Source organism: Dipodomys merriami, unplaced genomic scaffold (assembly GCF_024711535.1).
Source record: "Dipodomys merriami isolate MVZ:Mamm:240054 unplaced genomic scaffold, mDipMer1.0.p SCAF_263, whole genome shotgun sequence".
Lineage (NCBI taxonomy): Eukaryota > Metazoa > Chordata > Mammalia > Rodentia > Heteromyidae > Dipodomys > Dipodomys merriami.
In genome coordinates, this window is record NW_027204082.1 from 326306 (window position 1) to 350991 (window position 24686).

At 43.7% G+C, this 24686-nt stretch overlaps 1 protein-coding gene across 4 annotated transcripts in view; it reads right to left on the reverse strand.

The window, feature by feature from the left end:
• LOC138837132 (LHFPL tetraspan subfamily member 2 protein) overlaps positions 1-22796 on the reverse strand; it is a 146804-nt gene extending 124008 nt beyond the window's left edge. For all 4 annotated transcript variants that reach the window (XR_011375199.1, XM_070035917.1, XM_070035919.1 and 1 more), the window contains exons 1-2: positions 22508-22796; positions 11686-11753 (exon numbers count right to left, since the gene is read on the reverse strand). The gene's annotated coding sequence lies outside the window, so the exon portion shown is untranslated. The remainder of the gene's footprint in view (positions 1-11685; positions 11754-22507) is intronic.
• Positions 22797-24686: the final 1890 nt, after the last annotated feature.

Sequence of the window (24686 nt, forward strand, 5' to 3'; positions counted from 1 at the left end):
AAAAGCATATTTTTCATCATGTAACCATTCTTTCATATACAATCATTAAAAGTCACTTTTAATTTAGGTGCCAATCTTATCAGTAACACTGAAAACAACACATGAGCAAAAACTAATTTTAAACGATTCCATACTGAGTGGCTCCCATATGCTGTGGTCCTTTTTTTCTTAAAATAATGAGCTGAACTGTTTATGCATGGGTGCAAGCAAACTAAGAGTTACAGATTAACAGGCTCCCTCTCAGGGTAGGCTCTTCCATCTGTCATCTCCCAGCAGGGGAACAATAGCGGCAATGACACAGACATGGCCTCATCTGGCCAAACATACCCCCGACCTCTGCCATCTGTCCCCAAGAAGAGCCAGATGCCGGCTAGGTGCCGGCACAGTTACTTTTTGCCTTGCAGAAACACTCTTCCACCTTCTCTGTTTGGTTAATACTTACAAATACTCTCTTACTTTGGTTAATACTTACAAATCAAAAGCTGTCAAACTACCAGACAGAAAACACCATTTATAAACTCTTACATTCACCTTCAGGGAACTACTGATAGTCGTTTTTATTGGGTCTCTTCCACTACAAATTTGTAAAGCTATTTCCTATTTCCAAACATTAATTGCTATTTTCCTCTCAAAACAAGGTTTCAATGACACCGATACACAGTCTATAAAACCACATTTCCCTGAGGGAAATAAATTACATTTGCTAGGTTGGTGCACACTACAACTCAGGACTGTGAGCAGGCCAAGCCCATTAACAGTGTGTGGTTATGCTGCTGTTCTCCCAGGACAAACATAAACACTTCTCACACAATTTGGGAGCTTTGATTCATCCTTTCCAACTATGATGTTAGCCCCGGAAGTACACTCCAAATAGTCCCACAAAGCAGATCACCAACAAGAATGGCCCACAAACAGAAGGTACTCCTCCCAAGAAACACATGCTCTAACAAATCCAACCACAGGGCTAATTTGTTAAAAGACCATTAATTTTAACTTACAACAAGGCACACACTCTAGAAGTCCTTGAATTCCAAAGGCAAAGGAAGCCCTGGTAAGTGCAGGTTTCTACAACCTGTTTGCTCAGTTGGAAGCATGAATAAACAAGGCACAAGGAAAGCCAGGAGATTCTCACAGTGGTGAGCTCTGACATGGACAGAGAAGCACTGTAAACCCACTTAAACCCACTGAGACATGACTGAAAACAGTACCAGCTATCAAAATGCTCTGTGCACCTTAGACAGCCAACTGGGCAATAACTAGGGAGAAACTTTCAGATTGTATTGGACTACTCAAGGTAGATTTTCTTACTATTTTTTATTCTAGGTATACCTCACACATGAGATAACATGTGGGTTATTTCATTATCCTCCTAGCAATTTTATTTGATTATCCCCGTGTGACAGATGAAGACACTGAGCTCTCTTACTTGAGCTCACAGAGCCTGGGAATAGGGACCAGACCCCAGGACGATCTGACGCTCAAGGTCTCCTACTATACAACATACACAGAGTTCAGTCCATCCTCACTCTGGCAAAATGAGCAGGGAAGGGCTGTCTCCCAAGCATTCTTTTCCTCCCAAGGCCTAACACTAGTTTTCCAAGTTTTTCAATGGGTAAAATGTTTAAAGAGTGTACCCAACCACCACATGAAATCTAATCCTGTGTAAGTAATTATTAACATTAACAGAAATGCATGATTTCTAGACTTAGGATGAGCTGAGCAGTTTGTGGGCTACAGCTGGACTGCTGAAAAAACCAAAGACTATAAACTGACGTATCTTTGGGGCCACGAGTGGTTAGAAGAACTTGTTCCTGTCATGAAAACTCCAGGAGTCGCAATCTTACAAAGAGGGAGGTAAAACTGGGTTGACTTCCAGCCATTTTATTTTGGTTGTATCGTGGGAAAAGATTTCATATAACAAGGGAGGAAATCATCTAGAGAAATGCTACAAAGAAAGACTGGACATATGAAAGGCTTCCCTGATTTATGTTATAAAAACATTAGCAAGCACTTGCAGAATTTTATTCTTCACTCCTAGAAAACCATACTTATGTAATTTATACTTTACTTGGGAGACTAATTAATTAATGTATATATGACACTTTGCTTTGCAATAAGAAAACCATGAATTTAAACTAATTTTCTAGCAACATTAATTTTCATAGTGAGCCAGAATCAGATGAATACAGAATTTCATCATATTTCAGCATTTAATTCTGTAAATATAAAAACTATTACATAAATCTCCATTAACTTTTTGTCACTGTGATTACAGAACACCCCCCCCTCCAAAGAGTATTAAAGAGAATTACTTTGTTGACTCTACATCCACATGCAACAAAAATACCCAAGTAAATATACAAAATTATATTCCTTCAACAATTGTCAATGAAAAAATACTTTTCTAATAAAGGATTTGCTTTCTAAAATACCCTCCATAAAAATTCACATTTGAGAAAATTGGATAATCCAACCTCATTTCTGTCTGTACTTTCAAGAATCCTGAAGAATCACAGATGAATTAAGGAAACTAGATTTTTCAGTGAACTGGTTTTTCTCTATCTATCTATCTATCTATCTATCTATCTATCTATATCTATATATTTTATTTATTTATTTATTTTTTTTTTTTGGTCAGTCGTGGGCCTGAACTCGGCCTGGGCACTGTCCCTGAGCTCTTCAGCTCAAGGCTAGAGCTCTACCATTTGAGCCACAGCGCCACTTCCAGCTTTTTCTGCTTATGTGGTGCTAAGGAATCAAACCCAGGGCCTCATGCATACAAGGCAAGCACTCTACCACTGAGCCACCTTCCCAGCCCCTATGTATGTGTTCTTAATTGCTTTCTACTTTGCATGATTTTACAGACAGAATATTTTGAGTCAAATAAGTATTTCCTTTCTTTCCCAAAGCCTTATGCTAGCACTGTACAAGACCAGTTCACATATAACTTCACTTCAATGTCAAGAATGTCCCTATGAAGTGCTCAAACTCCAGGCTACAGACACTACTATACACCAAGACCTGATTTTTCACTAAAAATCAAGCTAATGATTAATGCCATTGAGCAAATTTAAGTTTGCTATTTTTGTTCAGATGCTAGTAATCTCAAAGCTATGGAGACCTGCTCCAATCTACCTCTGGCCTGCAGCAAGTTTGTCAGCTCCACACCAATAAGCACTATGATCTGTGTGTGTGTGTGTGTTCTGTAATATTTTAATACACCGTAGAAGCCAGAACCCAACCAGCTCTTTCAGCAATCCTCATTCAGGGTCTATAACAGCTTGTCCTCTGACCTACCAAGGAGATGCATGGTCTGCTACACCTTCTGGAGCGGGAAGGAAAGGTCATACAAAGTCAGCATTGCAGTTGTTACAGATCCAGAGGGATCTGGGCTCTCCCCTATAGGTAACTGAGAAATGCCACAGGAAAACGCCAGTTGTGTTTGTCAGTTTTCTGTAACTGTAACACATTCCTAAAACCAAGGACTTAAAAAGAAGAAAGCTTCCTCTTGGCTCACAGTGTGGGACGTTTCCGTGCATGGGCAGTGGGCACACTCTTGCTTTTGGAAAGCTAGCACATCATAGCAGGAGTGCATGAGGGAGCAAGCACTTCACTTCATGACCAGAATAAGGAAAAGAGAAAGGGGCTGGCCCCATAACACAACCTCTTATTGGGCCCCAGCTCTTAAAGGCTCTATCACCCCCACCAATTGTGCTATCCGCTGAGGAACAAGTTAACACATAAGCTGCTGGAGAACATTCCAGGTCCAACTATAGCAGTTACCAGGAAGAAGCCCATCCATCCTCAACACCTTGAAACCAAGTAGTGAAGCCTAAAAGTCAACTTAAAGACACATATCCTTAGTCAGGATGGGAGGATGGGACAAGGTGGGAGGATGAAACCTACTGGTGGTAAATAATTTTGTCTCCTTGGGTCAGTGTTTGTGAAAGAAAACTTCTTGACTTTAACAAATCTCTTTGGATACCTTCAATTAATCTCTCGTAACTATTCTAAATCTCCCCATTTACTACCATGATTAATTTTGTTTGCTTTTGAATTAGCCAAGATGTTAAATATGGAATATAAACAAATAGCAAGGCTTTGAATGACCAGCCCCAAAGAAGCAGTGTGGCTTCTAACTACACTGAATTTACCACTGTGGGTTCTAAGCGTTACCATGGCGAGACCCGGTTTCCTTGGTCACAGCCCACAACAGCTAAGTTGCAATTCTCAAATGGGTTTAGACAGAGGTAGACACCATGCACAGAACATACTTCTTCTGCCGCAGACATGTGGACATCCCAGTCACATCAGCAACATTTCAATGCACAAGCATCTATAATGACTCTGATGGGCTCCAAGTGGTGTACCTCTCTATAAAGGAGCTGGCTGTGACCAAAATGAGGGGTAATGAAGCTTAAGGAGATAGGTAACCTCAAGTCTATGTGTTCATCATCCTGAGTTCTCCAGGGAGGCAGGGCCAAGTACCAATGGCCCCACTCACATGAAATCCAGAGCAAAAGGGCCCAGATACAGAGCAAGGTGGCAGTCCTGCCTCCTACTCAAGCATAGGCAGGTCCTCTTCCCCTCATCCCTCCAACTTGAAGTAAACAGTTTGATATTATGTCTCCATTTGCTAATGCATAAATATTCACTATCTTTTATAGACTCTTACAGCACCATCTCTTACAGACTCCACAGCCGTAAATGCCTCTGAGCACTGGAATGGAAGTCAAGAATTAGATCTTTATTTGTTCCCCCTGACAAATGTTTGATATCAAGCACCTAACTCATACCAGGGACCAGAGGTACAAAGGGACACAAAAAGATAAGATCCTGCCCTGAGTTTCAGCCAAGTCATTCAATATCTTAAACTGAATTGAGGAGCTTGGACAAGAAGCTGCGCCAAAATCCTCCCCATCCTTCCATTTCTCTACTCTGCCTGGTGCCAAAGAAGAACTATAGCCCTCTGGAATGTTCCACTTCCCTGAACAGATGTTATTTTAACTCCAGAGTCATATAGCTCAGGCTGTAGCCATGTGACTTCTCTCCACTCTGCCAACCATAAGCTACATGTTTCCACCCCAGTTGATTAGGCTAAGCAGTGCCCCACTCTGGAAGACCCATTGGCAAGCACATTTCAGCCTTCTTCATACTGGATCCTTTCCACACAGAGGAAATCTGGTTCCTTCAGATCAGAACTACAGAAAAACAGGAGCAGGGCTGCCAGACCCTTCTCACATTGTTGCCTGGGTTTGTTTATTTCTTTTTCATCAACTCACATCATTTCTGACACTACACTTAACTTCTTGAACACAGCCAGGGAGGAAAGTTTTTAGGAGGCACTGAAGTACAGCCAACTCCTGATGAGCCAGTCATGAGGGAGGAAACAGCAGCTGGTCACAGCAAGAAGCTTTCCTCTGAGGACTGCAGGGCAAAGACTTTTATCCAGAATGTGAAGAAGCGCTCACGAAACATGCCAAGATCTGCCCTCCCAACCCTCATCCCTGGCAACTGCCCTCCAACAATATTTCAGGAAAGATCTGACCACATTCTCATTTCCTGGGAGTTCCCAATACACCATATCACCTAGAAAGGTGACAGCTTCCATTATCAACTTGGAAAATAGCCCTCTTAACCAGTTGATTTTCTAAGATTAAGTTTACTTAACATTTAATACAGTCCTTACTAATACATCAAGAGAAGTTCTCATTTTTCAGAATTAAGTCCACAAATATTAAACAGAAATATATAGACAGTTGAGGAAGTCAATATGCCACCAAAATAATAATAACAATAATAGTAAAAGTCTAGTTGAAGGAGACAAGAAAATGCTTCTTTTTATTCTTTCCCTTTTTCCTATGGTTAATTCCTTTCTGTCAGTGCTTTTTATTTCTGTACCCTTTGTCTTGTATGTAAGTTTATCTGATTTGGGGGAGCGGGGAAGGGGAAGCAAAGAAACGGTGGGACAAAGGGTGAACCAATTCAGCAGTGAAACCCACTAGACACTATGCTGGAAATGAACTATGCAACTTTGGAGAGAGGGAAGTTGGGAGGGGAAAAACTGGGAGAAGATGAAGGAGGGGATGACACTGTTCAAAAGGAAATGTATTCCTTACCCGACATATAACTGTAATCCCCCCTGTACATTACCTTTACAATAAAAATGTTTTAAAGGAAAAGAAAACAAACACAAGACAGCGAGAATGTGAATCAAGTATGGTGGACAGAGGGCTGGGAGGTGGTTCAGTTGTAGAGTGCTTGCCTAGCATGCATGAAGCCCTGGGTTCAATTCCCCAGTACCACATAAGCAGAAAAAGCCAGAAGTGGCACTGTGGCTCCAGTGGTAGAGCACTAGCCTTGAGCTGAAGAGCTGAGGGACAGCGCCCAGGCCCAGAGTTCAAGCCCCTGATGGACCAAAAAAAAAAAAAAAGTATGGTGGACAGAGGCTGTCATTGTCCTTCCTGACCATGGGCACTCAGGAAGTGACTGGCACTCTGCTGAGGAATATGACAAAGTCTGACACCCACCTCTCTCCACTCCTCTCTTCCTCTCTTCTTCTCTCATTGCCTGGCCACTCTGCCCCTCTTAGGAAAGAAACCAAGCAGCCTTGGGGAATGGTGCCAGCTGGTGGCTGGTACAGAGAACTGTCAGCTCACCATTACTCCCTCCCTTTTTCTTGGAAGAATTTACACTGATCTCCTCTTCCTCCTTTCAATTTCTTCTACTGATGACACAGTTGGAAAGTTACAAGTCCAGAGATGTAACTGAGATGCCTCCACTTTCCTACTGTGAGACCTTAAAACAACATAACCTGTCTGCTTCACTCCCCTCTCTGCCTACTGGGATAGGAATACCTGTCTACCTAGCAGGCTTGTGAGAGCAGCAGATGTGAACAGACACTATGAACAGAGCAGCACTCATCAAACAGAAGGCACTGCTTGGTCTCAATCTCTACCACATGAGAGGTGTCCAACAACACTCAGCTCAAAGGAACGTGAGGCTCTGAACAAATCAAGTGAGCAACAGATGCCTAGCAAGCCTCCCTCAGAGGTAAACGACATTGCAATTCTACATGAGTTGGCTTGGCTGATAGGTTTCTTCATTTTCAGCTCGAGGACAGTTCCTGAGGAGCTGACAGTGATTCTTCAGGACTTCCAGCCACCAGCTTCTTAATTAGGACAGGAGCAACTGTAGTTCCTGACCATAATGCCCAGCAGGGTCCTGTGGCTCCAGAGTCCTCTCCCAGCTCTATGGGGAGCTAGCTGTAGGTTTACCACGAAGGAAAGAACAGTCCTGTGAATCCTTGCTGCCTCCCAAGATGCCATCTCCCTCCCTGTGATAAAGATCTCACCAGGGCTAATGAAATTATCTCCTTTGCCTTTTATTCCTCAGTAACAACCACAAAATTAGATGAAATGACCCCCTGCTCCTCTCATTTAAGGCCTTCTTTATTGCCTTCAACCCCAATTCTCTCTACTTTAGATGGATATGAGACTCTGAAGACCCACAGGCCAATGGGATTAGTAACTGGCTAGCTTGTCCTCCTGACTCTCTGGAGCTTCTCCATCCCCCAGGGTGGGGTCACAATCAGTTCAATCTTCATGCTTCAGAGACAGCCCCTTTGAACAAGATCAAATGTTTCCCAACTCCAGGCCTGGTGCTCTGCTCAAAGGAGCAGCAGACCCTTCTCACTCAGAATATTAGTGTCAACTCAGGCAGAAAGACCTGGGAAAAGGAGGCAGTCAGCGTGGTTAATTGTCCACCAAACTACAACGCAGGCCCACTCAAACCAGCACCTTGGGAGAGCTGGTCACCCCCATAAAATGTGAAGTGCACTTTGAACTCAGGAACAAGGTGATTGAGAACTATTTTCCCCAGCCTGCTGGGCTGTGGTGGGAGATTCCCTGTTGGTTTTTTCAGATTGCATCCACAAAGAAAAACGGGCTTTCTAGCTGAATTCAGAAAAAATGTAGGAGGTAGGCACCAGAACATCCCATCAGGAAATGAAGGGGAGGTAAGACAAGCTGAGCAACCAACCACAGCTTCTCTGATCTAAACAAAGAACTAGAGAGACCACCAGGCCCTCAGAAATTGCTCCATAGGAGAACGCCCTACAGGGAAAAGAAACCAGCTAAAATTTATCCTTACAAAAGATGAAAGAACATTTTCACGAATTTTCGCTTAATATGTTTACAAGTTGTTTTTTGTTTTGCTTTGTCAGATGGGATAGTTATGTAGCCAAGGTTGGCCTTCAACTCAAGATCCTCTTATATCAGTTTCCCAAGAAAAGTTACTTTTGTAACTACTTAGTCAAAGACTTCCTTCAAATGCTGGTGTATAATCCTAGAAAGAGTCTCTAGAACAGGGAAAAGTCACTTCTTAATTGGAAGAGGCCATGTCAGAAGAGTGATTAAAACAGTATCTTTTTTTTTTAAGGCAAAAATTCTAAGACCTTCCACTGAAAATCAACTTTTCCTGGAAGCAAGGATCTCTAAGTCTTTCAGATCAACAACAAAATCCCTACAGTGGACAAAACAAACTAGCCAACAAATTATAACTGACAAGCTACCTGATCCAAGTAAAAAGTGGTTCCTAAATTATGCATTGATTGTGATCTAGAAATAGAGTAGCAAATCCTTCCCAGAGATGTCTATCAGTGAGCCAGTTTTGCATTGAAACTTGAAAGGCTATTTGCTTCCTCATTAAGAAACTATACTGAATAGTAAGCTTTATCTGAAGGCACAAAACTGAAAAAAAAAATGAAGAAGCCTTGTTGGGGGAAGAGGTGCTATTTGTTCCTTCATTCACTGGTACCTAATCACAGGCATTTCAGCAATAAACAACATTGTTGGGAGCTGGGAATGTGGCTTAGTGGTAGAGTGCTTGCCTAGCATGCATGAAGCCCAAGATTCAATTCCTCAGTACCACATAAACAGAAAAATCTGGAAGTGGCTAGCCTTGAGCAAAAGAAGCTTAGAGACAATGCCCAGGCCCTGTGTTCAAGCCCCATGTCTGGCATAAAAATAACAACAAGAACAACAATATTGTTAATCAGAGACTATCATGCTAAAAGCACTGCAGTCCAAGACCAGTAGACTAGGTTACTGTCTTGTCATTGCTCAGATTGCTCCAAAATGCCTACCTTGCATACAAGTGGCCCAAACTGAACAAATATCTTTGAATTCTAGCACCAAAATAGCTATGTCTAAAACAAACTAACCCTGATCTATAAATTCAACTGATGAAACAGTTGAATCTTTAGAAATTATAAATGTTTCACTGATTGAAATAATAGCACTGTACTACATTCTACAAATTCAGAAGCTCTAAGGAAATTCTCAGACTTTCTAATCAGGAAGATGTGGGATAATCAAGATTCAACTATGGCTCTGTGATGTGTCTCTGCATACACCAGTGTGAGCCCTGTGAGAAGAGGGCTGAGTTGCTTGAGATCCTCACCTACCTTTTTGTTTCTATACTGTACAACACTAGGCAGATCTAGCAGCTCATTATTCATTCTGAATTGGTTAGCACTCCCCATGAGACAGGCAGGGTGGAAACCAGACACCACAAATATACTCCAGGGATGGTGTGGACCAAATATTCAACTATATCTCAAATTCCAAAGAAGGCTACAGCCTACTCACATTTTAACATCTGGGGCTTTATAATTCAATTTATATTCAGGGCTTATTTTTTAAATATGGCAGACAACTTGATTCCATGAGGCTGGAAATCCCTGAGCTGAGCTATACTATATTGTTCCCAAGACCATGAAAAGGGTCAACTGGGAGTCAAATTTCTGTTACTGCCTTGTTTTTTACTACATTCTTTCAGGCCACTAGCTATACAGCAGGGACTTCACCAGAGGAAGATGCTCTGAGTACGTGACTACTCTGGCAGGGCTGGATACCTGTACTGATAATGGAGAACAGAAGTGAAAAGAGAACTCATTTCTCTTTATTTAGTCACAGCATGCATCCAGCAAAGCAACTGGAAATACCTGACAATGACTCATTCTATTGCAGTTGGGCCAGTGAAAATCAGGTAATGGGTGCAAAACCCCAAGGACACATTTTCCTATATAAAAATATTCTTTGGTTAGAGTTAAGCATCACTTAAACTTTAGTGAATTCAACCAACTCCTAAAAGGACCCTGGTCCCATTCTGACTATACCATTCATACTGTCCTGGGAGGTGTTACTCCAAATCCACAAGACAAAGCAATAACTCAATCCAACACACTCAGGTCTAGGCCACCAGTGGCTGGCCTTTACTACAATTCTTTAAACCTAAACTATTTTTTAAAATAAATGCTTAAGACACCAAGAAACATTTTTACTTTCTGTAGGAAACTAGGAAATCTATTGCTTGCTCCCTTGCTGCCTATGTATTTAGGTACATATTCAATCTTGAGGCGGTCTACATAGCAACAGCAAGGGCTGACTGGAGCTTCCCAGTTCTGGTTGACATAGTCTCTCCAAGAGCAACCAAAAGGGCTGGCTTTTTATGGCCACACAACAGCCATTTGGTATATCACTGTTCAGTGACTAGTCATGAAGTACACAATGAAACAAAAACTCTCAAAGATATTATGGGAAGTTTTCAACTATGTGTAGTAATATGAACAAAGAGCAAGTAATTAAACTATAAAGCACTTGACAAATCATACATTTAGTCTAGAAATATATTATGATGTGTGTATACATGCTATGCTTTAGTTCAGTTTTGGTAGGCCATTTTTTCTCCTCAGACTAACTTCACTCATCTATTGAAAACCTGCTTCATGTCAAAAACCATATTAAGTATGAGATGATAGCAAAAGCAAATCCATAGACTAGCAGAAAAAGATGGGCACACACAAGGAAGTTAGACTTACTATGACAAGAATATCATGTCATGTGGGCAAAGAGAAACTAGTTTGTTCTGCTGAACAACAGTCCAAAGGGCTTCTCATTCACATATTTGATAAATAAAAGGTGAAATGTTGGTTGGGTCTTAAATGAGGAAAAAGAATTCTAAAACATGAGCCTAAGGAGAGGAAAGAATGTCAGTGATGAGAAGACCAGCAATGCCCAGGAGAACACCAGTATAACTAATGCCATATTAATTCCTCACCATGACCAAATACCTGACAGAAGCAACTTAACAAGGAAAATTTTATTTTGACCCATAATTTTAAAGATTTCAATCCATATAGTCCTTGATTCTCTAGATTCTGGGCCTATGGACAGAACATCGTGACAGTGGGAACACAGAGAAGAGGAGAATGTTTGCCTTATGTCAGGAGGATGCCAAGAGAAAGGATACAGGAAGAGTCCAAGGCCAGAGACAACCCTCAAGAACATGCCCCCCAGTGACCTACTCCCTCCAGCTAGGTCCCACCTCCTGTAGTTTCCAGAACCCAAAAAGCTAGAGAGCTGGGGACCAAAAGTTCAATACCTGGGCCTGCATTGGCCATTACATATTCAAACCAAAACAGCCAGTCAGATAAACACCTTCACCAGTTAACTCACAACAGGGGCAGGAAACCATTTTTCACTTTCTTGATAAAATACTACCCTACATTTATTTAAGCATTTTATTTCCACAGAATAAGAACTTCAAGTGGTACAGGGAATACTGTGATCATTCTGGTATAATCTACATAGGCATCACTGGTACAATCTACCAACCACTTACCTGTAAGAAGTGCTTCTTAAAGGATTACAGAAACTATAGGCCAGCTGCAAACTCAAGAGTCTGCTTCCCTGAAAAACAGGAAAAAGTCATCTCTGTTAACATGGAGTAGCCCATCTTCATGGTCCCAGTACAAAGCTAGTCCATGGCCCTACGGCTCCTTGGTTTCTGAGCAGAAAACATGGCCATCATTATCTGGTCAAGGGTTTGAGTCAAACAGATGAACGTGAGAATGCTGGTTTTAGCTCAGGATAACTATATATCAGGTGCTCATCTCACCTATGCCTCTCAATACCCACCTCATATATTCCATATGCCAGATAAGAGACACATGAGGACGCATATGCTGGGTTTCCTGTTCTCAGGGAGCTTACAGTCAACAAGGACAGAGAAATGAACAGGTAACAATCATGACTTTGACACAGCTTATAAGCACCTAAGACAGAGAATACGAGGTGACCAGAGATGAGGTAACCAGGATACAGAGGCACCAGATTATTCCAATGTCGTCAAAGGAAACTTCCCAGAGCAAGTGAGAGGTAAGCTGAGCTAAGATACAAAGTCTACAAGACTAGGGGATAAGCAAAGAGCATGCTGGTATAAAAAAGAGTAAAATGGGATGTCCTGATATTAATATATAGTGAGTCACAAATAAAAAGTATTGGTGACCACTGGAGTATTTCAGATGACAAAAGGCCTTGCAACTATTTTAGGAAAGGTGGAGACATTACATTAAGGCCAATACAGACTCTGGAGTTGACCTAGACTATAACCAACAAAGACCTTGTGCTCAAGAACTTATATTCCAACAGGCCTTTGAAGCTCATTCTTGATTAAAATAAAATACACAAAGCTGGTTTTGTGGAAGCCTAGAATAGTTCCTAACACTGCAGAACAATGGGTTAGAAAAACCTCACTCCATCCTCAAGCAATGTGGACACTGCTTCTCTTCCTAGATGTTGTTCTTCCCACCTACATACAGAATCTGACTACTTGGGGAATGAAACAGTGAAGCCATCCTAGAAAGCTCTACCTGGTTTTATCAGAGGGTCAAATTTCTTTCTGAGGTGTGGAACAAATCCTGTGGTACAAAGACAATGAGGCTGAAGCCAAAATTCATGAGACAAGTCCAGTATACCCACCCTCTTTCTCTCTTTGAACTTCTCTATTTTCCTCCTAGAAAAAGCATCCCTCTGTGCAAGAAAATTCTGACATTCTTGTTTATGTTTCTAAAACCTTTTCTCTTCTACAAAAGATGAGAAATGGAGTCCAAAGCATTAAAACAGCACGCAGATCAACAAAAACAAGAATAGATACACCCATAGCACTTCCAGGGTCTGCCCTTCATGTCAGAGCCACACAGGTAGCTGAACTGCAGGAAAGCACAACAAGCCATGGAACTCCTGGTAGTACTATGGCAGTGAAGACTCCCAGGGCATATTAAGTGCTGAAACCCCAGTTGCTTCCCTGTCTTTGTAGTAGGTAGCTCACAGGCCTACCCACCTTGCCCATGTGTGCCTGTGGTATCCACACTTTCTGCTGAACCATTTTGTAAGCTGTCTTAGCCCCTAGGGTAAGGCTGAGATGGATCTTGCATCGGTACAACTAGAGCTTAGTGCTGATACAATGGTGGGCAAATCTGCCACCATTATAGCCCAATTCACTTAGATAGAACCAAGCTTGGGCTGGGAAGGTGGCTCAGTGGTAGAGCGCTTGCCTTGCATGCTCAAGGCCCTGGGTTCGATTCCTCAGCACCACATAAGCAAAAAGAAAAAAGCCGGAAGTGGCGCTGTGGCTCAAGTGGTAGAGCGCTAGCCTTGAGCTGAAGAGCTGAGGGACAGTGCCCAGGCCCAGAGTTCAGGCCCCACAACCGGACCCTTCCCCCCCCCCAAAAAAAAAGAACCAAGCTGGTCCCGGGAGGATGGGGGCCCTTCCACATCCATTTCTGGTCATGTATTATGTCACATACTCATAATCTCCAGGGTCTGAACCAAAACAGGGAAATGGGGAGGAGTCAGTACTGAGACATTCTTAAAGACTTCTCGGCAGAGGCACAGGCTTTCACTCCAGTAACTCCAAGATTGCCCTGAAGCACTTAGTAATCAGTGTCTGCAAAACTTTCCTAAAAACAAAGCCCTCAGGAACTGACTTCTACTCTGCTGACAAAGGACTCTCTTTTGTGGTTCCATCCAAGAGTCTCTTATGAGAACAAAAGCATGTCAAGATAAAAATGATTAGATACACAGAAACAAAGCTATTCCATCACAACCAACTTTCCAAGTGGCAAACAGGTGAAGGTAGTCGCCAGCCTTACCACTATTAGCATCAGACCAGCTTCCATGCTGTCATTTTTCTAACCTGGTATTTCTAGAATCTGCCTGACCATAAAAATAATCTAGAAGTTGCTTTATAAAAGTATGGATTACTAGGTCAGAGCCTCATGAGAGCACTTAGGAATGCAAATATGTAGCCAGCACCCAGCAGTGTTAAGCAAGTTTTAGAATAATCCTTCAAATGAAAAAATAGGTAACTTAAAATTTTTTACAAAGCACAAAACTTCAGAGTTACAGGGTATGTGGGAAAATACAGCTTTAGTTGAAAAAAGTTAGAGCTGTCTTTGTCTAGTTTAACTCATAGAGTATAACCAAGATACAATGAGGAAATCAACTTACATAAAACTTAGCAAGAAAAAAAAGTCTTCCCTTATAACTTAACCATATTATAATATAAAAGGCCTATAACCTCCCTCTCCAAAGGACTTAATAGGAATTCCCACACAGCCACTCAGTTAGAGGCCAGAGGCCCAACTGGTCTCCAAGGGCTGCTGGTAGACAAGGTTCAGACTTTACAGGTCTCAGCTTCCACCTGGCTGAGTCTCACCCTCCTCCCAACCCTCCCAAGAGGACTTGATCCTTATAGTATACTCCACAGAACTAATGTTACTGGAAATGTTCCTTACAAATGCAAAATCTCAGGCCCCACCAGTCCTACTGAGTCAAGAGGCTACATTTGAACAGACTCACGGGATGTTGTATACCTTCAGGTTTGAGAATCCTTGCCTGCAGGCAGGGGAGCACCAATGTGAGACTCTTCCTCTTTATACTCTGAGGCCTCCCTCATTCTCTTTACTGAATTAGCCTTGTCAGTTCTGGTTTGTTTTGACCCAAACCACCACTGGCAGGGCTCAGTGATTAGCTGACAATACAAAGCCCAACTGTTAAGTGCTAAAAGGAGGCAGGAAGTACCAATTGCCTTTCCTATTTTCATCTAGCTCTTAAATCTGCCTCCCTTTGAAGGCCAGAATACGGACCCTGGGACCCTGTGACCGTAAATCAGTAGGGACAATCCAAAGTCAAACAATGCCATGGAATGCTGATTCTTTTGGTTCCAGCACAATGTTAATGAGGTCGGGGTCATGGGTATGATTAGCTTCCTCTGTATTCTTGGCACAAACTCTAGCTTTCTATTCTCTGGAAGACAACTGAGACCTTTGGTTACTAAGAGTACTTTGGGGGGAATGACAAGGAGAGTCCCAGAAGAGCAGCTCCAGTGAAGGACTCAAAGGACCCATGATGGCCAATGAGCAGAAAGCTCAGAAGGCAGGCTGACAGGACAGATGTCCAGGTCAGACGTGAAATTACCTGGATGAACTTGTGCCAGAAATAAGCTGAAATTTTACAAGAAGAAATGGGAAGTCCCATGGGCAAGATTTTAAAAAATCCTGCTAGATCGAAGCTAGAGTAAATTTAACTTGATGGTGGTTTTTATTTATTTCTTTATTGAGATTAAGTGATTACATAAATTTCACAATATTGTGATACTTAGCTAAAGTCAGAAACGTATTTTACCTTCAGAAGGCAAATTGTCATTATCATGGTCTATAAAACTTATGAACTTTGACAATACAACTATTTCCTCCAAATCAGGTGATATGTACATTTCTTTCCTTTTGTTTAGTGTAAGCTGTTCCCTCTTTCTCATTCTCTCCCTCCCATAGCTGCCCTTAAGTTGCTTAGTTCACTTTCATCAATGTCCAGTTCAGCTGATGGACCTCTCTGTTGTATTTTTTCACACATTTCCCTATGATTCTTTATTTTTTTAAGTCTTAATGTTTTCAACCATGAAAGTTTTGTTGACTACAATGGCTGTTAGGATGCCACAATAGCATACTCTTAGGACCCAAGACTCTATTTTCCAGGTAAGAGGAACTGCAGACCCAGTAGGGCTGATCAGATTATCCTCAACAGCACCAACCACCTGGCCACACAGGTGTTTGCACAACCCATCACTTTTTTCCTTTACCACAACTTGCCTTCTTATCTACCTAGTGTGGCCTCTTTAGTATACCTGGCTCCAGCTCTTTTTGGCATCTCAGTACAATTTAAACATTCACACATGTATCAGTTTCACTCCTTTTGAATCTTTTCTTTGCATACAAGCACAAGCTAGGGGCAACCTTTACAGTCAAGATAATATAAGCACATCCGCTATCAAATGGATTCAGATCAATACTAACTCAGAGTCCCGATTAAGTCTGATGTCATGTTCCCTATCACATTCAGCACGAATCCATGCAAAACAAGAATTACAGCTTCCCCTCTGGAGGACCCCAGAAGGACGACTGTGACCGCAAATGCAGGAATATTCTACTAGGTAGAATGATCTTCCAGGATTGAACAGCTGGCTGTTTAAGTAATAAGAATGTGATTCTAGATTATTTTTTAAGTTGTAAGCTATGCTTTTTAAATTTAATATACAGATAGCAGTGATTTGTAAATACAAAACTGGTAAGTTGTAATTCCTACTAACCAGTCTACTATTTTTCATTTCAGGAAATGTGTTTGCTGTGGGCAAGTGAAACAAAGCTGATTTTTTAAGAAGTTATTTTGTATTTAAGAAGTGTGTGGTATATGCCACTTATCTGAATATTGAATGACACTACTTCCAGTACAGTTAGAGCCTTCCTTAAACAACTGGCTAAATGCCTCAAAACTAGAAAACAACATGTGCAGCCTGAAGCCTGCCCAGGAGAAAGGAAGCTTGAACTCCAGGTGCCCCTGACAACACAGCTTGGCCTGAAAGAAAGAAAATGTTGAACAATAGAATCTGCAGAGGAAAAGGAGCCCCTCTGCATTTTCCAGGCATGTGGGAGGTTGTTACTAAAAAGATTTCACATCACACTGCTAGTTTAGATTCTATGGAACACTGAAACAAAAAAACTAACATGCCAGAATAGTGCTTATTTAATTCAATGCTTCTCAGCAATTCTATAGAAACACCTCTCAAATCACATTTACACTGTTGATGGAAACAGCCATTATGAGGAGTAGGGCCTTCCCTCCTGTTTGAAGGGAAGTTATCCCTTTCAGACTTTGGAATCACAGCACCCAGTCCTGCTTGCACCCAATCCTGAAGCCTTTCAGCTTTTGCAACGAATTTACAATAGGTAAGAATGTCCATTCTGTTCAGTGACACAGACTTAGAGTGGACCCACCACAGATGTAGAGACTCCATGTGTTGTGACAAAAATCAGTGATATTTTTTAAAAAGAGAACCTACCAACTCTTTCATTTTGATTTACAAAGTAGCATGCCACTTATAGAGAACTTGAGAAATAAAATTACTCACTAGTCACTACCTCACAACCTCACTAGTCTAAGATAATTAGTTGAAACTTTAGCCTCTGTTCTTCTAATGCAGTTGAGCAAACCAGGGTGAGATGAAGTGCCCTTGCTGAGCATGCAGGCTGACAATGATTAGTCATCCCCACTGGAATTACCCTGAATCCACCACAGTAAGAGCAGTGGTGGCCCACAAGTCTAACAGCATGCCTGTAATACAATGAGCATTCGTTGGGGTCTACTTGGCACAATTTCAATTATTCCACGAATGAAATGCAAATTAATAGCAATAGCCCTCCACGACTAGTGAAGAGCCTCAAAATGAGGAGGTAAAAAAAGCTTCATTTTACAAATGCAGTCACAGTACTCAGCAGACACTATGTGGAAAATGAACTATACAACTTGTGGACAAGGACAAGAGGGAAGAAAAACTGGAGAAAAACAAAGGAAGGGAGTAATAGTCTCCAAAAACAAATGTATTCATTATCTGACTTATGAAATGGTAACCCCACTGTACCTTAATAACATTTTTTTAAAGCTTCACTTCTGGAAAATGGAAATGGTTGTCCTCCTAATACAAAGATACACTGCATAAGGTAGGGAAATAGATGTTGGTGAGACTGAGTGTGCACAGCACATGGTAATGAAGACCTGGGATCAGCGTACAGACGAAGCAGTTACCCATCAGCAATCATCTAGAACCAGAGTCAATCCACAAACAGAGGATGTTTAATAAGATTTTAACACTCAATACCTTGGTTTCACCTATCAGCCTGGGCTACAAATCATACATATATACATACACACAACATATCTACACACACAAACACATACACATAAACATTTTTGTACAGCAAAAGTCAGACAACCTAGTGCCTCCTTCAATCTTCCTTTGTAATGATCGCACAAGGAAAGACTGGTTTCTAATGTCTCCTCTAATAATGTTAAGACATCGTTCCTCATGAATCTGCTGAATACCAAATATTCTTCATTCAAAGACTGCAACCAGGTACAAAAGTCAGTGTCTATTATTTTAGATTTAAGTTGTAAGTTAAGATTTAAAATTTATTATTGTAGTTTTGTTACTTCAGTGAAGTATAAAAAGTTTCACTCCCAAATAACAACTCTGAAGTCTTAAATTTGAACAACAAAAAAAAAAATTGTGCCTGCAAGGGCTGGAATGTGGCTTAGTGGTAGAGTGCTTGCTAGCATTCATGAAGCCCTGGGTTTGATTCCTCAGTATCACATAAACAAAAAAGGCCAGAAGTGGCGCTGTGACTCAAGTGGTAAAGTACTAGTCTTGAACAAAAGAAACTCAGGGTCAGTGCCTAGACCCTGAGTTTAAACCCCAGGACTGGAAAAAAAAAAAAGTACATATAAAAACTACTTAATCAAGAAACTGTGATGTTAAACCAAAATCAGAACAAACCCACCAAAGGCAAAAGTCAAAGTACAATGAGGTACTCCTTTCTGATCTGTAAAATCTCAAGGTCACAGTTGGGTACTTCTCATGACCTAGTTGATAATATTAAGGTTAAACCAAGAAAAATTTCAGATAACATACTTCTTAAAGTACATTTGATATTGTACTGCTGCATAAAAAAACCTGTAGACAGGCCGAGTGTCCCTGGCTCATGCCTATAATCCTAGCTACTCAGGAGGCTGAGATCTGAAGATCACGTTTCAAAGCCAGCCTGCGCATGAAAGTCTGAGAGACACTTATCTCCAATAAACCACTCAGAAATCCAGAAGTGGCACTATGGCTCAAGTGGTAGAGCGCTAGCCTTAAGCTGAAGAGCAAAGGGACAGAGCCCAGGTCCAGAGTTCAAGCCCCACAAGCACCAAAACAAAAAACAAAAAAAATTGTATACATCCTTATCACATGAAGGTCTTCCAACATTTCTTCAACGTAATAATGCATGTGTATTAGTCTGCTAGTGCACTCTATAACAAATACCACCAATCTGTGGCTTAAAAATCAAGCACATATTTACTGCTCACAGTTGGGAGGCTACAAAGTTAATGACCAAACACCCACAGGTTTGGATGCAGGTGAGGGCATTCTTCCTGACCAGCTCCTCCTCTCTGTGTCCTCAGGACAGCGAAAGAGAAAGCTTGGTCCCTTTTTCATTAGGATCCTAACTTCCTCATGGGAATCCCACCCTCAGGATCTCATCTACACTTAAACATCTTTCAAAGGCCCTATTTCCAAATACTAGTGCACAGAGAAGTCCTGACTTCAATGCCCAAATCTGGAAACATAACATTTGGACTATAACACATGTGTAAGGCATCACTATAATCACACATCCTAACAATCAAATACTCAAAACCATTCTGTGTACATCTTCTGTGTGAGTGCACCAGTAGTAGAACCAAAAAAAAACAAAAAGCCAAGCTGGGCTTAGCTTTTTTTACTCAAGGCTAGTGCTCTACCACCTGAGCCACAATTTCACTTCCAGCTTTTTGTATGGTTAATTGAAGATAAAGGGCCTCACAGACCTGTGAAACTGCAATCCTCAAATCTCAGTCTCCTGAGCAACTAGGATTACAAGCATGAGCCACCAGTGCCTGGTTGTGTACATCCTTTTAAACTATCTCAGTTCAAATTTACAGAAGCAGATCTGCCAAATCTACACAAATAACCCCAGAATAAGCCTGGTCATTTAAGACTAAGATCAGGGGTTTAACTATCCCCCTGCAGGACTGTTGAAAGGATGACAAAATTTTGAAAATTTCAGTCCCAGTGATACAAATTACCCTCACTTGCTGCACTATTCAGAAACCCTCTCCCACTAGGTGGATAGAGGCCTCTTTGAGACCACCTGTTCCTGCTTTGGAAAGAACTTTCATCATCCAGCCACTCCAGCCACTGTTCCTGCCTGTATCCACTTTTAGGTTGGACATCTTTCCCTGGAAGTTTCAAGTTCAGTTTTCGTTTCAAGTAAACTCAGAATTTCTTGCTATCTCTCTACAATAAGAGTACCCACCTTGTTATGTACCATACTAAAAGGAATTGTGGCCAACAAGCCTAACAGCATCCCTACAATGCAACAAGCATTCCTTGGAAAAGAAAGCCTAGAAAAGCCTGAAGTTCTAGAAAGAACAGGTGTTTCTGGGTGTGGCCTGGCAAAGTCATGGGTCCAGCCTCAATTAGAGTTGCTCACTTGAAAATTAGGTATCCTTGCAATCATTCCTCCTTTTGCCCAGGGCCTTGAAATATTGCTAATCATTGTTCATTTTGTAGCACTTATGTAAGAAGCCAGCCTAAGCTCTATACAAACTTAACTGGTCAAACTGATTCTTGAACTGTTATCACCACCATTTTAGAGTGAGGCTAAAATTAAATAAGGTAGTATGTGGCTCATCTGAGAATGTCACAGACTGATTCTGAGTCACCTAAATTGTGGTCTCATATTTTGCCAATTACATGCAGTAAGAGAAGCTCAGAAGTTGAATTTAATTTTCATTAAAATACACACACATACAGTTTTCAGAAAGCTGTTCTTTTTATCATCTAGTATGGATTTTTTTTTTTCCTTACCTTGCCCTGCCTCCAGCACCAGTTCTGGAATTAAAGTTCCCAATCTTAGGTACCCTCAGTTCTGAACCATCCCCATGATAAATACAATGTATTACCTTTTCTGGAAGACATGACTTGCTCTCATCTACAAGGACCCTTCCTACTTATATGGATCATTGTCTGTTTCACCTATCATGACTCAAATTATATTCAGGAATATTCATTTGCAGTGTAATTACTCTTTATAATTAATCTGCTCCTAAGACAAATGAGTCCCCCTCCCACCAGGCTCTCCTACAACTCGTAACATCTTTCTTGGCATACAATATTTGCTATATTGCTGCAAACCTCAAGAAGCCACGCTCTGTTCGGTGTGACTATGGGGAGAAAATACAATTATAAGATAATGCTTTATTTAACCAAGTAGTACATCAAACCTTCAAATACTATGTTATCAGAATCATATTTCCAGCATAATCACAAACCTACCACCACCACCTGACGGGAAGTGGGGGGGAAGGGAGGGAGGGAGGGGAAGGAGATCTTAAAATGTTCTCCGTCTTTAAAACAGTTACTCTCCCACTAGCACATGTGATCTCTAAAAAAAATTTCTTAAGTAGTTTTCAAAAACAGAACTGGGTGGAAAGAATAAGCAACTTTGGATCCTTTCTTATACCTGGTTAGGGTGAAGTTCGAGACAGTGAAAAAGGCAGATTATAAACACCTTTCTGCCCACTGGCTCTAACACACTCTTGTCTGCTGTGGGGCTACTTTGCCAAAGGAGCCCACTGAAGATAACCTAGCGCCTCACACTGTCTCTCTCTCCCTTCCTCTCTCTCTCTCCCTTCCTCCCCCCCCCCCCTCTCTCTCTCTCTCTCTCTCTCTCTCTCTCTCTCTCTCACACACACACACACACACACACACACACATCACCGCAAGAGAAAAATGGGGAAGACAGGAAGTGGCCCGGGTGGGAGTGAAAGACAAAAGTTGGTCTTTTCTTTTTTCTCCCACTGAAAGAGCTCACGGACTTTCACAGAACCCACGGCCCCCCAGGAAAGCTGAGCCGGGTGGAAGAAAGTCCTTTCTGCTTTCCTCAGTTCAAAGAACGCTGGGCCGCTGAATGAAAGGGAAAGACCAAAGAAACAAACAAAAACCTGTGCGTAAAAGGTCTCCAGTCCTTCACCCATCCTGAGGACCGGCCCACCCAGTCCAGATGTGGTCCCCCCCCACCCCGCCCACCTCCTCCAGCCTGCACCCCAAACCACGCCACTGCCACAAAAATGCAGCCAGATCTGGGATGCAGCTGACGTCTGTGGTCCGAGCGAGCCACCCGCCACAGACCAGGCCGGGCGGGGACTTCGTCGCGGCGGCCAGCGGGCGAGCAGCCAGGCGCTCCCGGCCCGGAGCCGAGCTGCGCCTGGGACCCGCGCGCCGCCGGCCGAAGCCCGCCCCGAGCGGCGGGGACGCCGCCGCCGCTCCAGACACAACTTCTTCCACTTCTGCGGCCGGCGGCGGCGGCGGCGTGGAGAGGAGCGGCCGTCCCGCTCCCTTCCCATCCCCGCACCCAACGCCCGTCCGGGCCCCGACCCCGTGCCTCCCGCGGGCTGCGGGCGCCCACCTGGCCGGGCTGCCGGCTCTCCCCGCGCGCCGCGCGCTGGGCCCCGCGTGGCCAACTCACCCGGCTCGGCTCCCTCCGAGTCCGCAGCCGTCCCCCAAGCCGGGGCTTTCCGTGCCGCCTCTCGGCCGCCACCTCAGCCCAGCCCCGGCGGGCCGCTCGGGGGAGGGGACGGGAGGGGCGGAGGAGGGGGCGCAGGGGAGGGTCGGCGGAGAGCGGAAGGCGGGGGCGCCGGGCCGCCGGGCTCTAGCACTCGGGGAGGGGGCGGACGGCCCGGAGGAGGAGGGGCGGGGACAGCGACAGAGAGAGGCGGCCGAGCCCCGCAGCTCCGGCCCCGCGCCGCTGCCCGGTCACCATCCCCGCCTGCGTCCCGCTCGCTGGGCCGGCGTCCGGGGGGAGGGGTCGGGCCCGGGGCTCCCCCGGCGCGGCGCGGGGCGGGGCGGGGGCGGCCGAGGCCCGGCCTCCGGAGGGGAGTGTCCTGCGGGGCCCCGGAGAGTGTCGCGACCGGGGATCCCCACGACAGGGCTGGGGGCCCTGGGAGCGGGTGGCGGGGCCCTCCGGGCGGTGGCGGCGTCCCCGGGGGTCCTGTCGGGACCCCCTGAACCGCGCCTGGGACCCTCCCGGGGAGAGGGGTCAGTTTCGAGAAACTCGCCTGGGAGGCGGCCGCGAGTGAGAGGCCAGCGGACCCGGGGTAACGTGGTGACCCGAGCAGTGCACCCCCAGACTTGGGCTGGAGAGGGAAGAACGTGGGCCCCAGGGCCCCAGGGTCCCAGGGCCAGGGAGCGGGCTGGGTGCCTGGAACCCCTGGCGGCCGGCCTGTCCTGCAGTGGTCGCTCCGGGCTGTAGCTTCCTCTAGGAAACGAGGTGCCAAGAGTCACAAAAAATATTCCTAGATGGGATACTTGGAATCCCGAAACTTCCTCCCTGGCACTCAGAACCCAGGCGCTTTAGCCTGTCTGAAAAGACATCTTCATCCAGAGAGAAGACCCACTAACTTCCGTCCCCCCACCCCGAGCCGGGCGGGAGCGAGTTAGTGCCAGTGTTCCTTGTGGCTGAAACCTTGGCGAGGGGCACGCAGCCAAGCTAACCCTTCTTCATCTTTTTCTTGTCAAAACTTGTTCTTGTCCCTCACCTTCTCAGCCTGTCGTCTAGGATACCTCCATCCACCATGACAGGGGGACCAGATCAGAGACCTGGGAATCCCAGGCAGGCGCGGGGGGGAGGGGGGGGAGGTAACCAGTTTTGAGCACAATCTTCTTCTTCCCGTTTCTTCACTGTCTTTTCACTTGCCCCACCCTTTCCAAGTTCTTGTCACCTTCTTGGTATTTGTAGCTCCAGAGGCCCCTTCCTGGTTACCTATTCTGACTCTGTCTGCCCTTTGCAACCCTCCAGCACAAACCTGCAGGTGTTTGGTTCTAGACCACCATTTTCCAGACCACTGCCTGCCCCAGAAACACTGAAGTGTTTTACCAGAGAAAATTCTGAGTTCCTTAAAACCTCAAACTCATCCTCAGAGCCTGGCACTGTCCAGATGGGTTCCTCCCCTGCTCCTCATGCCTATATCTATCCATGCTGAAGTAGCTGATGATCTTTCTAAAACATCTTCTCTCCTGGCCAAATCCTACTTCATTGACAACAAAGCTTGAACGTCCACATCCCTACTTTAAGAAGACATGCATGTCATTACCATTTGGGGAAAACACAAAGAGAATAAACAGGGTGTATGGAGGAAATAGGAGTTCGGAATATGTAACTCAAAGATTGCAGCTAGAACACTGATAAAAACAGCCACCCATTCCAAAACAAACATACTGGCAGAGATTATTAGTCACATTAAGTTCCTAATAAGTATTACAGTAAAAATTAAAACCTTAGGAAGTGGAGCTGTGGCTCAAGTGGTAGAGCACTTGCCTTGAGCTGAAGAGCTGAGGGACAGCACCCAGTCCAAGAGTTTAAGCCCCACAACCAGCAAAAATAAAATAAAATAAAACCTTACCTTTATACAAGGTAAAGGTAACTGCTGGAGAAATTATAAAGAAAGTTGTTTGAAGCTATTGAGTTGAGAAGATAAACACAAAATAAAAGAACCCTCTGCCCTTTCCCCTCATCCCTTAAAACCTTTCTGGGTTAGAGTTCACCACCAAACTTAATCTAATAGAAAACATAGGGCAAATGGGCCTCCAGCACAACACGATATGTTCTCCACAATGTGGCAAATTCTTCTGTTGTGTTTTGCAGTTGC